This window comes from Ambystoma mexicanum, chromosome 3q (genome assembly GCF_040938575.1).
Source record: "Ambystoma mexicanum isolate Mex_15411 chromosome 3q, UKY_AmexF1_1, whole genome shotgun sequence".
NCBI lineage: Eukaryota > Metazoa > Chordata > Amphibia > Caudata > Ambystomatidae > Ambystoma > Ambystoma mexicanum.
In genome coordinates, this window is record NC_090926.1 from 855511105 (window position 1) to 855529904 (window position 18800).

Consider the following 18800-nt stretch of genomic DNA (forward strand, 5'->3'; position numbering starts at 1 on the left):
TCTGCATCCGGTCCTGGGCCTAAGGAAAAAGGCTTACCATCCTGAATCCAGTCTTCAGCAACACCTATAAAGACAAGAAAGAACAGGTTAGCATTCCGGCATCTGAAAGGCAAAGGCTTACCATCCTGAATCCAGTCTTCAGCAACACCTATAAAGACAAGAAAGAACAGGTTAGCATTCCGGCATCTGAAAGACAAAAGTTTACCAACTCTTCGCACGCTCCGGAGGCCTTCGGCGCTGCATCCCGCATCTGAAAGACAAAACAAGGTGCGTTTATAGACATTGGGGAACTTTAATACTCACGTGCCATTACTCCTTTCCACATCTAATCCAGTGGGTATTCCGGCACCCTGCAGCCGCTCCGAACTCGTACCTGCAAAATAAAAAAGACAGTTAGAGCGCATAGTGAAGCAGGCAACAAGCGCTTACTTACGTGCTTCCAGGCGCTTCTATTCATCACACGGGCTCCATCTTCAACTCACTTCAGCCCATCATCCGCCATCGCCGGAACCCTGCAAAACAAGAGACATCATTACTAAAGACTTTAAAGACATTTGAATGACTCGAAACTTACCGTTCGTGCAGTAAACGACGGACAGCAGTCCTCTGAAGTCAAGAGGCCTGCGCTACCTATCCAGTGAAGAAACTGGTTACAGCACCCTGCCCCGAGGCAGATGGAGAGCTCGGCATTCACTTACCTAAGGTGAGAGCGTTAACCTTTGGGGGTCTACAGGAGAGGAGAAGAGGAAAGAGATAGGGACACCCCAATAACCCCAGTTCATTAACCCCATATTTTCTATCTGCAGACATCTTACTCTACACATCAGGCATACAGTGCACAGAGGTCCAGCCCAAAGAGCCAACCGGGTGCTACACATCACCTTTGAAGATACGGTAGTCGCCCAGTCAAGACCGGCGCCTCTGCGAGAATCAGGTGAGCGTTACAGAACGCAAAGCCTACCGCAAAACTCTCGCCCAGGCGCTATGGAAACCTCGGATACTGACCCCCTAGCCCGGTTACTTGGGGAACTAAGGGCAGAAGTGCATGCAGCTCGTCAGGAAACGAATGCTCTAAGAAGGGAACTAATTATTTCCAAGGAGAGAACAGACAATCTTGCTAGACAAGTGCTACAGTCACAAGCCGGACAGACCCCGTTACCCGCATCAGGGGCAAATCTTCCTTCAACATCCTCTATGAATCCAGTGCAGATCAACCTACCTGGGAATGTACCTCTGGCTCCGCCCGAACGATTTTCTGGTGACCCAAAGAGGTTTGCAGTATTTATCAATCAGTGCCGGTTGCACTTCTTATGCCGGCCAGCAGCCTTTCCAACTGATCAAGCAAAAGTAGCTTTTGTACTTTCGTACCTTAGTGGCAATGCGGCAGACTGGTCGATCCCTCTAGTTAATCAAGATGATCCGGTTCTCCATGATTTTCAAGCCTTTCAGCTTAGTATGGAAAAACTGTTCGCAAGACATTCACAGGGGCAGGCCTTGGACAATGAGCTTCTTTCGTTGCGACAGGGTAATCAAGACCTTTTGGCTTATATTGCATCTTTCAATAGACTAATAGTGGAAACTCAATGGCCTGAGGACAAAAGGATTACGCTGTTTTATAGAGGTCTACGTGGAGAGCTCAAAGACGTTTTAGCCCAAGTAGTGAATCCCCCAAAAGACTGTTCGGATTATATAGACTTGGTCGTTCAAATAGATCACAGGCTGCAGAACAGGAAGGCCGATCGTTCCAAGTTTGATGCTCGAGTATTTTCCAAACCGCCAACTCCTTCCAAAGGAGTAGACTCCGGGGAACCCATGCAAATAGGGGGTCTGAAAGGTCCTCTAACACAAAGGGAGCGGGAAAGGAGGAAACAGTTACAATTATGCCTATATTGCGGAAACTCAGGGCACTTTCTTCGAGACTGTCCGGTGAAACCTGCCAAGAAGGCAGTAGGAGCTGCAGTTACCAAAGTTACAAACTCTGAGCAGGGAAACGACCTCGCCCGACAAGAATAGAGGTCCTCTTGCCGAGCGTGAAAACCAGTTCCGTGACCTCGCATTTCGTGATACCTATGCTCCTCATTAGCCCTGATAATCCGGATCGATTACATGCAATTGAAGCTTACGTCGACAGCGGTGCCATCGGCAATTATGTGGATCATGAAATGGTTTTGAGGATGAATCTAACTCTTTGTCCCAAGGCTGTAAAGGACGTCATTACTACGGTGGATGGTACGGAGATAGCCTCCGGGCCAGTAACGCATACCACTCAAGAGGTGACGCTAGTAAGTCAAGATGGACACCATGAGAAGATCGTGTTGGATGTGATCAAGGCCCCTCAGTTTCAGATTATTCTAGGAATACCTTGGTTAGAGAAACACAATCCTCTGATCGATTGGCGAGCAAGAACGGTCCAGTTTCCAGAATGTGTCTCTACTTGTCACCCTCCACCTGGTGTTGCACTGGCCGCAATTTCTTCAGAGACTCCCCAGTTACCTCCCGAATACCTAGAATACCAAGATGTTTTCCGGAAGGATCAGGCTAACTCTCTACCTCCTCATAGGTCTTATGACTGCCAGATAGACCTGATACCTGGATCTACTCCTCCTTGTAGTAGAATTTATGCCCTCACCGAGCCTGAGAACCTTCACCTTCGACAATACCTGGATCAATACCTGGCAAATGGGTTTATTCGTCCTTCCAAGTCCCCTGCTTCTTCAGCTTTGTTCTTCGTTCCAAAAAAGGAAGGAGACCTTAGAACTTGTATCGATTATCGCTCCCTGAACCAGATCACCGTTAAGAATAGATATCCGTTACCTTTGATCCCTGAACTCCTGGACCAAGTCAGAAAAGCATGCATATATACAAAGCTGGATCTTAGAGGAGCTTACCACTTGGTACGAGTAAAAGAGGGCGATGAATGGAAGACGGCCTTCCGCACCAAGTATGGGCTATTTGAATATCAGGTCATGCCCTTCGGACTTTGCAATGCCCCGGCCGCCTTTCAATATTTTATGAACGATGTCCTCAGAGAGCTCATAGATGTATGTGTTGTTGTTTACATTGACGACATCCTCGTTTATTCTTCATCGGAATCTGAACATCGGAAACACGTGAAAATGGTCTTCGAAAGATTGCGTCAACACAAACTTTTCGCTAAGTTGGAAAAATGTGTTTTCAACGTGACTGAAGTTGAATTCTTGGGATTCATATTATCACCTGGCGGAGTGCGTATGGATTCAAAGAAGGTCGATGCAGTTCTCAAATGGCCATCACCATCCTCCGTAAAAGGTGTGCAAAGCATGTTAGGCTTCGCTAACTTTTACCGCAGGTTTATCCCCGAATTCTCTCGAATAGTCCAGCCCATCACTGCCTTGTTAAAGAAAAACAAACGTTTTGAATGGTCTACCGAGGCGGAACAAGCTTTCCAGGATTTGAAGACTAAATTTATCTCTGCACCAATCTTAAAACACCCTCGCCCCGAACTCCCCTACATCGTGGAAACTGATGCTTCAAGCCTTGCCATGGGGGCAGTTCTATCACAAAAGGACCCGGTAACCAATCAGTTGCATCCCGTGGCATTTTGGTCCCGCAAATTCTCGCCTCCTGAAATCAATTACACGATTACTGACAAGGAACTTCTGGCTATCAAGTCTGCCTTTAAGGCTTGGCGGCATTATCTGCTGGGGGCCCGACACACCGTTACTGTGATTAAGGATCACCGAAACCTGCAATATTTGAAGACCGCAAAAGCCCAATGCTCTAGACAACTCCGTTGGGCATTATTCTTTGCCGAGTTTGACTTCATAATTACCTATCGACCTGGTACAAAGAACGGTAAAGCCGATGCCCTTTCTCGGATGGGAGTGGAAGAACACTTGGTCAACCCTAAACCTGTACCAATCATTCCCGAACAAAGAATTCTGGGTGTAATCGCCACAGAATCCATAGAGGAAGTTAAGGATAAAGCCAGGCAACTTGTAACTCCAGCAGACATACAGAATTGGCATCTGCAGGGAAAGGACTTTGCAGTAAAGGACAACTTATTGTATTTCCAAGAACGATTATACCTACCCAGCACAGATTTACAGAAAAAAGTAATCTCTTGTTATCACGACTCTTTAATGGAAGGTCATCCCGGTATAGCCAAGACCTCAGAAAAGATCAAGCGCTACTTCTGGTGGCCGTCTTGGAAAAAAGATATCAGAGACTTTATAATGTCCTGTGGAGTATGCGCCCAAAACAAGAGTCAAAAGGAAAGACCAGCAGGCCTCTTACGCCCTATTGACATCCCACCTCGCCCTTGGCATACGCTTTCTATGGACTTCATCACCGATCTACCTCCATGCTCCGGATACAATACGACTCTAGTAATCGTGGACTTATTCTCCAAGATGGCGCATTTCATTCCGCTCAAAGGCTTGCCAACAGCAGCAACTCTGGCCCGAGAATTTCTCGAAAACATCGTCCGACTGCACGGTTTTCCTTCGGTTCTAATTTCGGATCGAGGTAGTCAATTTATTTCTCATTTTTGGCGAAGTTGCTGTCGGTCGGCTCAAATTGATGTGAGACTATCGACCAGTCACCACCCTCAGACCGAGAGGACCAATCAAACTCTGGAACAGTATTTACGCTGCATGCTGCAACAAACTGAAAAAACTTGGAAAGATATCCTTTGGATAGCCGAGTATGCCTACAATAACTCTGTCCATTCGGGAACTGGGAAAACCCCGTTTTTTCTTTTGTACGGCAGTCACCCTCGAACCTCGGAGTTGGATCCCCTCCAAGATCTTGAAACACCAGCAGTAGACTACCTGCATTCTACAATCACCCAAGCCTTTAAGGAAGCTGTTTCTCACCTTCAAAGGGCGAAAGAACAATACAAGAAAGGAGCAGATCAACATCGAATTTGTCACTAGTGGGGTGGCCCAGGCTAGGGCATTACCAGCTAAGTTCGAAATTAGAAAACCCACTTTTGTTCGATCCAACTCGTATGTCTTGGGCCGAAAAGTATAGTGTATTGTGCAGGCATCCAGAAACTCCTTCAATTTCCTGGGGTTTCCCTCATATTTACCGCAAGGTAGGGATAAAGGAGGTAGTTCTCCTCTGTAATCTTCTCTCTGTTGCCTCAATGCGGCATTATCAGTTTTTAGGGTTTGTACTTCAACCCTCAGAGCTTGTATGGCGTTAACCATATCCTGATACTGTTCAAGACTAGCCATCTTCTCTGGGCGCGTTGCAATCTCTCAGAATCTGTAGGTTTGTCACTCACACTTTCCTTCCCACTAGCCCACTCCTCACCTGATGATTCTGTGGGGGTCTTTACGGATTCGTCTGATGAGCTTTCGGGCTTTTCCCTCCAGGCTGTCTTGACGATCTTATTCTTCTGTTTGACGAAATAGGAGCGAGATCCCCCGGAGGCCACCTTGCCTATAAGCTATTAACCCGGCAGCGGGGAACTCCGGGGAGCCCACTCCAAACCAGGGAAAAGCCTTGCCGAAAAACCCTGGAAGATTGTGTAGCTGTAGCTGGCAGGAAGTTGTTGGCGTGTGTCCGTACTTCAATAACCAGCATGCACTGGTAAGTGTTCTTTGTGAATAGGTATTACGGTCCAGGGCGGAACAGCACAAACAGTCCAGTACTCCGAAGAACTTGGACAACGAAGAGTACCCAGCAAAAAGGCGTCCGATGGCAAATAAGACGCTGAAGCAGGAGTGAGTATTAGAAGGCAGCGCAGAGCGCGTAAAGCAGCGGAAACAGATAACAGACAGGAAAGCGGAACATACGGGAGTAGGAAACCGCGAACAGCGGTAACGGAAGGACACGGGCAGATTAACAGGTAAGGAAGACACAGGAAACACAGAGTAACCACTGGAGGCAGAGCACAAGCGAGTTGTACTCAAGACGGCAGCAAGAAAGTTGCAACGCACAGGTGTTCTCCATTTTCCGGTACTTGTAGGCAGTACAACAGAAAGACTAGACCGCACCTTGCAGCTACTCGGAGTCTAGTCCTTCTTCCATATCGCCCATCTGCTCCATACTTTCCAAGGGCGATATATGACAGTATGACCCCTTCTCAGCGGTCCTCCTCCCGGTTTACCCGGGTGTAGTCGGTGAAACCTTCGGATGAGTTGGGCTGCAGAGATGTGACTGACCGGTTCCCATGAACTTTCAGATCTTGGGTATCCTTTCCATAATACTAGATACTGTAAGGTGCCTTTCTTGTATCTTGAATCCAATAATCTGGATACTTCATACTCCTTCGATGTTTCAATGGGTAGGTTACCGGTTCCTCTCTTCTTTCTTTTTCGAGGATCTTCCACATATTCCTTTAGTAAAGAGGTGTGAAACACTGGATGTATCCTTTGGAGTTTTGCAGGAAGAGCCAATCGAAAGGCAACTGGATTGAGCTTGGCAGTAATCTTGAAAGGTCCGATAAAACGGGGAGAAAACTTTCCTTGATGTACCCATCTGGGCAGGAACTTGGTAGATAACCATACCTTGGTACCAATGTCCCATTGTGGATTGGGTCTTCGCTTAAGATCAGCCCACTTCTTGTTCTCTATACGGGAGGTTTCAAGATTAGACTTGGTGCTTTTGTGAAGAGACTGAAGGGTGTCCAAAAGATGGTCCACAGAGGGAATGCTAGTAGACACCGGACCAAACAGAGGAATGTGTCTGGGATGAACACCGTAGGTACAGAAAAAAGGACTCATGCCTGTCGAGGAATGTCTTGTATTGTTATAAGAGAATTCTGCCATAGGAAGTAGGTGAAACCAATCATTTTGCTCCTGATTACAAAAGCACCTAATGTATTGTTCCAATGTTGCATTAAGACGTTCTGTCTGCCCATTGCTCTCAGGGTGGAATCCTGATGACAGTGATCTTCTTATACCCAGGGTCTTGCACAAGGCAGTCCAAAACTTCGAAGTGAATTGTGAGCCTCTATCCGAGACTATGGACTGTGGAAGACCATGTAACCTAACAACGTCTTTCAGAAACACCTCCGCAGTGATACTTGCTGTCGGTAGACCTTTCAATGGTGAAAAATGCGCTAGTTTACTGAATGAATCCACAGTGACCATTATGGCCGTATGTCCATTGGAAACTGGAAGGTCTACAATAAAGTCTGTGGAAATGTGTTGCCACGGCCCATCTGGTAGAACGTCCTGTTGAAGTAAGCCTAATGGCTTACAATAAGCATATTTATTCTGAGCACATATGGGACATGTAGCCACATATTCTTTGATGTCTTTTTTCATGGTAGGCCACCAAAACTGTCTAGACACCAATTCCATGGTCGCAAGTTGACCCTTGTGTCCTGCTGATGGGATGTCGTGACACCAAGCCATGGCCTGTTCTTGTAGATCCTGAGTGGGTAAAAATAAAGCATCTTTCATAAACGCCAGATTTCCTTTTTGGGTCATTCCATAGTCGTCTATCTTTCTGTTATTCTCTTGGGCTTTCTGTACTTGTTGAAGGAACGTGTTAACCATATTGATGAACTTTTTCCCTGCTAGTAGAATTTCTGGACCTTGATATCCTCCACAGTCACTCCCTTGACTGCGGGAAAGGGCATCTGCTAATGAGTTATCCTTTCCTGGTAAATAGGTGATTACAAAATCAAATTGAGAAAAAAAATAGGCCCATCTGGCATGTCTGGAATTTCGGCATTCCATTTTCTGTAACACCTTTAAATTCTGGTGATCTGTACGAACTTGGAAAGGACACACTGCTCCTTGTAATAAGTGTCTCCACTCCTCGCAGGCCTGTTTTATGGCCAGAAGTTCTCTTTCCAGCACTGAGTAATTTCGTTCACTGGGGCTAAGGGTTCTGGAATAATAAGCTATAGGGTGTTCCAACCCGTCTTCTTTCTTTTGTAACAAAGCAGCTCCAATCGCTCCTCCTGAAGCATCGGTCTCCACAATAAATGGTAAGGATTGGTCCGGTTGTCTCAGGATAGGTGCTGTCACAAATGCTTCCTTAAGCCTTTGAAATGCCAGATCCGTCTTCTGGTCCCAGAGAAACTTGACTCCCTTTTTAAGGAGATTAGTAATAGGAAGGATGATGTCTGAAAAGTTTGGTATAAACTTGCGATAAAAGTTTGCAAGTCCCAAAAACCTTTGTATTTCCTTAACTGAATTGGGTGTGGACCACTGGGTTATAGCATGAGTTTTGGCTGGATCCATCTGTACCCGATCTTCGGAGAGGATGAATCCTAAGTAGGGTACTGTAGTAACTTCAAAAACACATTTTTCAGGTTTGGCCAATAGACTATTGTGTCTTAATCTGTGGAGAACTTCTTTGACGTGTTGACGATGTTCAGTCAGAGTATCAGAGAATATAAGAATGTCGTCCAAATAAACCACAACAGAGGAATACAACATGTCTGCAAATATCTTGTCCATGAAGCGTTGAAACTGGGACGGTGCATTTACCAAACCAAAGGGCATAACCCTGTACTCGTAGTGTCCCAGGGGAGTCCTGAAGGCTGTCTTCCATTCGTCCCCTTCACGAATACGAAGTAGGTGATAAGCTCCCCGAAGATCTAATTTGGTAAAGAGATGTGCTCCTTGGACTGCCTCAATAATGTCTTTCATTAAGGGCATAGGATACCTGTCTCGTATAGTCAGACTGTTCAAACCCCGGTAATCTATGCAGGGTCTTAGTTTTGTGGTTCCTTTTTTCGAGATAAAAAAAAGAGATGCCCCTGCTGACGATGAGGATTCCCGTATGAGGCCATTTTGTAGGTTGATTGACAGGTATTCCCTCAATGCCTCCTTTTCAGGTAAAGATAAAGGGAACATCCTTCCAAAGGGTACTTCCGCCTCCGGAATTAGTTCGATCTTGCAGTCTTCTTTTCGATGAGGAGGAAGATTCCTCGGTTGGGTGTCTAAGAACACGTCCTCATATTCCAGGTATTGGATGGGAATTGCATTGACACTGAGGACGGTATTTTGTATTGTTGGAAGCACACAGGACAAAGCGGGTTCATTAGTCAAACACTGTTGAGCACAATACGTGGATCTGAACTCTACTGTGTTAAGTTGCCAGTCAATTGCCGGGTTGTGTCTTCTGAGCCATGGTATGCCTAATATGACTGGAAAATGAGCTGCTCGAATGAGATCGAAAGATAGGTACTCAGAATGATTTGACACTCTGACCCGTAATTCCTGTGTTTCCTGACAAATGGGTCCGGAAGTCAAAGGTGTGCCATCCACTCCTTCTACTGGAATCGGTTTGATCTTAGGACGTCGAGGCATGTGGTGTTCATTAGCCCACTTATCATCTACGAAGTTACCAGCAGCACCACAGTCCAGCATAGCTAAACATTCAATAGGTTTAGTAGAGTGCCAGTCTAATGTAATCTTAACCACCATCAGTGTGTTATTGTTGATCAAGGCTGGCTGAGCATTAGCACAGGGATGCATAGATGTCTCCCCTTCCTTATCCCTGTTCAAGGTTGGGGTCTTTCGTTTCCCTGCTTTCTGGGAGGTACCTCTGGGCAATTTCGCAACAAATGTGTGTTGGACCCACAATACATGCAAAGTCCAAGATCCTTGCGTCTCTTCCGTTCGTTGGCTGTAAGTGGTCCTCTCGCAGTTCCTATCTGCATTGGTTCTTCGTGTTGAATCCTTTCAGGTACTGAGGGTAGGCTAGTGAAAGGTACTAAAGACCGGGGCTTCCTCTTCTCAGCTTTCCTTTCCGACATGCGGAATTCTATCTGCAATACCAATGACACGAGTTCCTGAAATGAAGCAGGTCTGGCTACTCTGGCCAATTCGTCCTTTATGTCTTCATGCAGACCCCGACGGAAAATTGCCTGCTGTGCCGTTTCTGGCCAACCTGCTTCACTTGCCACCTTCTGAAAACAGGTAACATATGTCTGTATGTCTGAGTTTCCTTGACGTATGTCTAATAGGTTTTCAAAGGTGGAGAATAAGACTTCAGGTCTCTCAAATCTTTCTTTGAAACGTGTTACAAAGGCACCATAGTTATTTAACGCTGGGTCTGAGTTTGTCACTAGTGGGGTGGCCCAGGCTAGGGCATTACCAGCTAAGTTCGAAATTAGAAAACCCACTTTTGTTCGATCCAACTCGTATGTCTTGGGCCGAAAAGTATAGTGTATTGTGCAGGCATCCAGAAACTCCTTCAATTTCCTGGGGTTTCCCTCATATTTACCGCAAGGTAGGGATAAAGGAGGTAGTTCTCCTCTGTAATCTTCTCTCTGTTGCCTCAATGCGGCATTATCAGTTTTTAGGGTTTGTACTTCAACCCTCAGAGCTTGTATGGCGTTAACCATCTCCTGATACTGTTCAAGACTAGCCATCTTCTCTGGGCGCGTTGCAATCTCTCAGAATCTGTAGGTTTGTCACTCACACTTTCCTTCCCACTAGCCCACTCCTCACCTGATGATTCTGTGGGGGTCTTTACGGATTCGTCTGATGAGCTTTCCGGCTTTTCCCTCCAGGCTGTCTTGACGATCTTATTCTTCTGTTTGACGAAATAGGAGCGAGATCCCCCGGAGGCCACCTTGCCTATAAGCTATTAACCCGGCAGCGGGGAACTCCGGGGAGCCCACTCCAAACCAGGGAAAAGCCTTGCCGAAAAACCCTGGAAGATTGTGTAGCTGTAGCTGGCAGGAAGTTGTTGGCGTGTGTCCGTACTTCAATAACCAGCATGCACTGGTAAGTGTTCTTTGTGAATAGGTATTACGGTCCAGGGCGGAACAGCACAAACAGTCCAGTACTCCAAAGAACTTGGACAACGAAGAGTACCCAGCAAAAAGGCGTCTGATGGCAAATAAGACGCTGAAGCAGGAGTGAGTATAAGAAGGCAGCGCAGAGCGCGTAAAGCAGCGGAAACAGATAACAGACAGGAAAGCGGAACATACGGGAGTAGGAAACCGCGAACAGCGGTAACGGAAGGACACGGGCAGATTAACAGGTAAGGAAGACACAGGAAACACAGAGTAACCACTGGAGGCAGAGCACAAGCGAGGTGTACTCAAGACGGCAGCAAGAAAGTTGCAACGCACAGGTGTTCTCCATTTTCCGGTACTTGTAGGCAGTACAACAGAAAGACTAGACCGCACCTTGCAGCTACTCGGAGTCTAGTCCTTCTTCCATATCGCCCATCTGCTCCATACTTTCCAAGGGCGATATATGACAGATACATCCGGTCTTCCACGTCTCTCTATTAAAACCCGTGCAACCTCAAACCCGACTAACCAAATCTCCAAAACCTATCCTAGTGGATGGAGAACTCGAGTTTGAAGTCAAAAGCATTCTGGACTCCAAGATCTCCAAATCTAAACTATTCTACCTAATTGACTGGAAAGGCTACGGCCCCCAAGAGAGATCCTGGGAACCTGCTGAATATGTCCACGCTCCTCGCCTAATCAAAAGATTTCACCGAACATTTCCTGACAAGCCAAAACCCCCGGAGAAGCCCGGTTTGGGAGGGGCCTTGAGGGGGGGTACTGTCATGATCTCTGCTTCCAAAAGGTCAGGGTTTTCCCAACTCCCTTGGAAGCAGATCCATAACCCAGGTTCCGAGTGCCAACCAGTCCCAATTGGGACCTTTTGGACCCAGTCCTGGCGCCAGTGGCACCAGGCTCATAAATATGCCCAGTCCCAGCGCTGGAAGCGCCGGGCTCATAATGCTTGGGTGGACTTACCTTCAGCAGACCATGCTGCTTACTTGCCTGCCAGTTGAGCCTCTGATCCTCTTCTGTTTGGAACTACTTTTCCTGTTGGGTGGGGCTGGAGCCACTCCCTAGATTCAGAACACTGGAACTCTTCTGGAAGGCAGGAACTCTTTTCTTACCAGGAACTCTTTTCTTACTTAGGCGTGGCTGTGGAAGGAGACACCTAAGCACTACAGGAGGCTATTTAAACCACACCCGGTGGATGAATCTTGCTTTGCGTTATTCTGCAACCTCTGCAGCAGAACGCTCATCGTGTCTTCTGCATCCGGTCCTGGGCCTAAGGAAAAAGGCTTACCATCCTGAATCCAGTCTTCAGCAACACCTATAAAGACAAGAAAGAACAGGTTAGCATTCCGGCATCTGAAAGGCAAAGGCTTACCATCCTGAATCCAGTCTTCAGCAACACCTATAAAGACAAGAAAGAACAGGTTAGCATTCCGGCATCTGAAAGGCAAAGGCTTACCTACTCTTCGTGCGCTCCGGAGGTCTTCACACTGCATTCCGGCATCTGAAAGACAAAAGTTTACCAACTCTTCGCACGCTCCGGAGGCCTTCGGCGCTGCATCCCGCATCTGAAAGACAAAACAAGGTGCGTTTAAAGACATTGGGGAACTTTAATACTCACGTGCCATTACTCCTTTCCACATCTAATCCAGTGGGTATTCCGGCACCCTGCAGCCGCTCCGAACTCGTACCTGCAAAATAAAAAGACAGTTAGAGCGCATAGTGAAGCAGGCAACAAGCGCTTACTTACGTGCTTCCAGGCGCTTCTATTCATCACACGGGCTCCATCTTCAACTCACTTCAGCCCGTCATCCGCCATCGCCGGAACCCTGCAAAACAAGAGACATCATTACTAAAGACTTTAAAGACATTTGAATGACTCGAAACTTACCGTTCGTGCAGTAAACGACGGACAGCAGTCCTCTGAAGTCAAGAGGCCTGCGCTACCTATCCAGTGAAGAAACTGGTTAGAGCACCCTGCCCCGAGGCAGATGGAGAGCTCGGCATTCACTTACCTAAGGTGAGAACGTTAACCTTTGGGGGGTCTACAGGAGAGGAGAAGAGGAAAGAGATAGGGACACCCCAATAACCCCAGTTAATTAACCCCATATTTTCTATCTGCAGACATCTTACTCTACACATCAGGCATACAGTGCACAGAGGTCCAGCCCAAAGAGCCAACCGGGTGCTACACATCACCTTTGAAGATACGGTAGTCGCCCAGTCAAGACCGGCGCCTCTGCGAGAATCAGGTGAGCGTTACACCACTCCCTCCTGAGGGACTTCTCTATATGCAAAGAGAAGGCATGGCAGTAGAAGATCCCACTTTTACTTAAGGGTGGTGTGCGGTTGAGAACTTGTAGGTAACTCCATATGTTTTCCACATGGCCTTCATGTAGTGGGACATAAAATTTGACCCCCTGTCGGATACTACCTCCTTAGGAAACCCAACCCTGGTAAAAATACCAAGGAGGTCCTTAGCCACAGCCGGATCTGTAACAGTTCTCATGGGAATTGCTTCAGGAAATCTAGTAGCATGGTCTACTAAAACAAGTATAAACCTGTTGCCTGAAGATGTTGGAGGATCAAGGGGACCAACAATGTCGATTCCTACCCTCTCAAATGGTACTCCCACCACAGGTAGAGGCACTAGAGGTGCCACATTCTTGGATCCACTTTTACCAGAAGTTTGGCAAGTGTGGCAACTCTTGCAATACTTATCTACCTCAGTCCCCATTTTAGGCCAATAAAAGTAGAGAGAGAGCCTTTCCTTGGTCTTCTTGAAGCTCAAGTGACCAGCCAAAGGTATCTCATGGGCTAGTTGCAAGAATTGGAGTCTGTTTGCTTGGGGCACTACAAGTCTTTTGTAGTCCCCAGGAGTTGACTCTGTCTGTTCACTATAGAAGAGGCCATCTTCCCCGTGTAACCTATGCTTCCCAGGCTCTTGCCCTTCAAGCTGAGAAGCTGCCTGGTGGCGAAGACCTTCCAGAGTTGGACATTCTCTTTGTCCCTTACTGAAGTCTGCCCTTTGGGGTCCACCTTCTGCCAGTAGCAACTGCAGCTCAGGATGGTCCACAGGGCCAAGATCTCCAATGAGTTCCTGGCCTCCTACTAGATCTGAGTCCTCAGGCTCTAGTTCAACCACACTGGGTTGTACCTCACTCTCAGCCTCAGCTGGAGGAGGAATCACATGTGTGATTTTTGCTAACCTGGGAGATTTCGTGGTTGGTAGCACTGGATTACTTTCTGCTGGTTTCTTTTTGGGAGTCTTGGGTTTCCCCTTTGCTTCTGGTTTGCGTAGAGATAGCAGTAAGTAACTCCAGTGGAGTAGGAGTGATTTATTTTCTATCATCTCCTCAGGAGAGCCCCTCAAGGTCCTCACCCTTGCAGGTCTGGTAAGCTCCTGTAATCTCTTACTAGGAGGTCTGGGAGTACTTGACACTACTCCCAGGTCTTTCAGATCATTGCCCAACAGCACCTTCCCTGGTACTTCAGATTGTACACTCACAGGTATCCTGACATTCATTTAATTGCACTGGATGAGAGCTGGTAATTGGGGAAGCATCTGCACAGGCCCTCCAGCTAACTTGATGAGGCGTTTGGGTGCCTTAGCAACATCCTCCACCTTGAAAAAAGATTCATCCACCACAGTTATAGTGGCCCCAGTGTCTCTAATGGCAGGAGTCTCCTGACCATTGACGAGGACACTGGGCCTCATTCCGAGTATGGCGGTAAGGGATAGCGGCCACCGGTAACGAGACCGGTGGCGGTGATCCCTTACCGCCATACTCCGAGTTCCCTTTGCGCCCTCGCCCTTAACGATTGCTTTGAGCAGGTGTTAAAGTCGAGGGCGCAAAGGGGCCTCCAGGCCAATAACGGTGACCGTAATGAACGGTCACCGTTATTTGCATCTTCCCCATTCCCATTGAGCCCTATGGGGGCTCATTTGGGAATGGGGAAGAGCCTTGGTGAATGGGGAATTACCGCCCTGCCAACCTTGGAATGGGGCGGTAATTCCGCCATCCACCAAGGCGCTGCCGGTCCGGGTACGGCGTCAACCAAGGCGTTAATAGCGCCATTGGTTAGCGCCGTACTCAGAATGAGGCCCACTGTCTTTATAATACTCTTTAGTACTAGGAGGGATAGAATTATGCACATCTAAATTCTGTTGTTCCCACAACCCAAGAGATACTAAAGATACACTAGCTGAGACTCCAATGGGATCATCAGCTAGTAGTTGAAAGTTTCCACTGGCCATATGTACTTCCTCCTCTGGAGCGAAGGCTAAGGAGACAGTGTGGACCCCTGAAGGTTTACCCTTACACCTGGGATCCCCTTTCACATGGTCAGTTGAGCCACAAACATAACATTTTCCAAATGTCTTTATGAATGGTGGCTTGCTCTGACCTCCTTCTGGTCTCTTAAGGTACTGGGAAGGAGTCTTCCCAAATCTAGCTATTAAAGCTAGCTTTACACATTCATAATCCTTTCTACCCTCCTCCCCCAACTCCATTACCACATCAGATGCAACAGGGGAGCTTAGAGAATAACCAGGGGATCAACTGATCACCTGTGATATCCTGGAGCCCATGATTATATTCAAACATAGCAAGCCAATCTAATACATCCGACCTAGGTTCATACATACCCACAATCTCTTTAGGCATCCAGGGTCTTTTTGGACTGGAAGATCTAGAGCATTCGGGGAGAGAAGCATTTTCCAAAGACAATTTCTTCATCTCAAGCTCATGGTTGAGCTCCATTTCTTTGAGCCTTAGTTCTTGGTGTCTCTTTTCAGTTTGGGCACTAATTCTTTTGAATTCAAGTTCAAGTCTCATTTTTTCTAGGGAGATAAATTCAGGACGTAATGTGGGACCTGTTAAAGGTCCAGTAGCTACAGGCTGAGGCTTTTGAGCAGGCAGAGGACCAGAGGGGGTGACATAGTTATCCTCCTCTTCCTCATCTGTCTCAACAATAACATCTTCAATATTATCCTCATTACTGTTTGCTACATTTGCTGGAGTGGTGGGCACTTCAGCACCACTATCCAGACTTTGTTTCTCTAACAGTCTATCAATCATTTCTTGTTTCTTGCCTTTGACAGGAAGACTTTTTTCTGTCTACACAGATCCCTTAAATAATCAGCAGTATTAGTAATGAGGGTATCCTGGCTATAACTTTCCATAATTTTGACTTTTGTTAAAATAACTTTTTGTGATTGTTAACCTTGTGGGTAGTTGCACCAAGGCATTAGTAACACACTAAAATGTCAATCCAATACTTTTATCCCACCGCTGTACACCAGTGTTAGGCAGAATCCAGGGCAGTTCCCTTAGGGAGCACTACCCCAGATTAGGACTACAGGTGAGAGCAATAAATCCCCTTTGGTATCAGTCTGTACCACAAAGATTTAGTTGGTAGCTGTGGCTGAGCAGTCAGACTTATCTCAAGAGGGAGATGAGCAGTATTCAGGGTTGACACATTAGGCAGTACAGTACTATGGAGCAAGGAAACACTGACCAAAGTTTTGTATTAAAAAAAGGAATATATATTTATTGTATACACTTCTAAGTTAACACATAGATCACAGTTACTAAAGTAAGTTAAGTTTAGTCAAAAGAAAAGCATATACAACTCCGTATTCAATTGTAGACAAGTTTGCGGTAGAGTGAGAACTGAGCAAAACGGCATAGTGAAAACCAACTACAAATGGCACTCTAACAATTCAACGAAAGGGAGGCAAAGTACAAGTTAAGTTGAAATATCCTCAGACACCCCTAGCAACACTTCCCTGAAGTTTTGTGAACAAGTAATGCACAGTAACACTTTAACCAAAAGACAAGTGAATGAAAACTGAGCAAAATGGCACTCCACAAGTTAAAACAGTTGGAAGGAAGAGGGGTTTAGAAGATTAAGGTGCATCAACACATTTCACATTGACAACTAATCTAGTGAGAAGAGATCTAACACATCAGCCAGAGTCAATAGGCCTGAGCCAGAGTCAGTGGTACAGGACCAAGAGTTTAGGAGCATGTTCTTGTAGCTGCAGTCAAGTCTTTAGTAGAAAACCTTTGAAGAGGTAGATGCAAGGCAAAAGACAATGTTAAGAGAGAGGGCGGCCGACTCCACAAGTAGTTAAACACCTTTAGGGCTACCACGGAGAAAGGGCGGCCTGGCGGAACAATGTACCTTAAACGTGAAGAAGTGGCTCCTGCGGTGGCGGTTGTTCCTGGTAGTTCCTGCAGGTCGAGGGGTCCAACAGAGGAAGAGAGGCTCTCGTCATGGAGGAAGGTTCGAGTCGCTGCACTACCCACGGATCAATCCAGCCGCGGTGCTGCCAAACGAAGTTTAAAAGGTACGCTCCTTTTAATCGCGGTCCGGGTCGATAGCTGCCTGGCTATCCGGTCTTCAAGTGCGGGGCACTGTCGAGTCGACCAAGGCAGGTCTGATGATGCAATGGGTGAACTGTTTGACCCCAACAGCTCAAGGGAAGGAGGTTCCTTCTCTGAAGATCTCCTCTCGTCGTGTCGAAGAAAAGTGGTGAGACGATCCGGCAGGGCTTCACCGGTGGTGTAGATGCTGAAGATGTCTCTGGCTTCTCTTTCCTTCGGTTCCTTAGTTCCAGTGGCAACGTCTTTCTCTTCCAGTCCTCAGGACCCTGCTTTTATGCAGAAAGAGACCCATTCATACAGCCTAGCTGTCACTCACACAGTGGAGTGGTCTTCTTGGCGGGAGACCCTCCAGCCTATCAGGTTAGAGTGCGACCTGAGTAGAGGGGGAGTTTAAGGTACCCTCTCGAAAATGAACATAGGGGAAAAACTATTAACCCCTTCCAATACTTCCATATTAAGATGGGGTGTACTGGTTAAGTTCATAAAAATCGACTAGTAAAGTCAATGGGGACTTTGCATGCCCTGGGAGACAGTAGTCAGGCCCAGGGTATGGAGTCTATGTTTGGGGGTCGCTACAACATCCCTGTGCCACTGCACGGAGGGTGCTGTGTGACACATGTGCATAAAGATGGTTCCTATGGGTCAGAGAAAAGATCCCATAGGCATTAAACACAAAAATAGCCTAGAACACACATAGCAAAAATGCCTAAGAGTGGGAAAAAGAGTCTCACTCTTAGCAGGTGAAAAGAAACAAACCCTTCAAATCCTGCAAAGCTGCTGGGGGACTCTATAGGTAAGGGAAATTAACCATGAAATGAGAATTCTCCCTAACAGGTGCTCCACCATGAAACAATAGGGTTATAGGTCTAAAAAACATTGCATGACCGGAGGGTTTTACTCTTTGCGTTGGCTAATCCATACTAAGGGTGAGTGGTCGGCAACCAAAGTGAACTGTCTTCCTAATAAATAGTGTCTGAGATGGATAATGGCCCACTTGATGGCTAGGGCCTCTAGTTTCACCACGGAGTAGTTTTTCTCATGTGGGAATAACTTGCGACTGGTGTATAGAATGGTGTGTTCTAGTACATCGCAAATTTAGGACAGGCCGGCTCCTAACCCTGTAAGGGAGGCATCCGTCTGTAACACAAACTCCTTCGAGAAGTTGACTACCTTCATGGCTTGGGTTTTGGCCTAGTGTTTGCTTTAAGATGTTATAGCATACCTCGTCGTCCTCACGCCACTGAAGTTTCTGGGGTCCCGCATTTTTAAGTTTATCTGTCAAACGTGCCGTTTTATCCGAATATTAGGGGATAAATCTATGGTAATAACCTATTAACCCAAGGAAAGCTCTAAGGTCCCTTTTGGTCTTGGGAGTTGGAGTAGCCAAGACAGCTTTTACTTTTTCATGTTGGGGCTGTACAGTTCCGTTTCCTACGAAAAAGCCAAGATATTTCACAGCGGATTGGGCTAATCTGCATTTAGCTGGATTTGCAGTTAGACCAGCATTCCTAAAGACTTTCATGATGGTATAAAGATGGAAGAGATGGTCTTCCCAGGTCTTACTATAAATGACGATATCAACAATGCAAGCTCATCAAAAGTCTGAATAGGGTTGTAGGAGGTTATCCATAAGACGTTGGAACGTAGCTGGTGCACTGTGTAGGCTGAAAGGGAGGACTTTCAACTGGAATATCCCT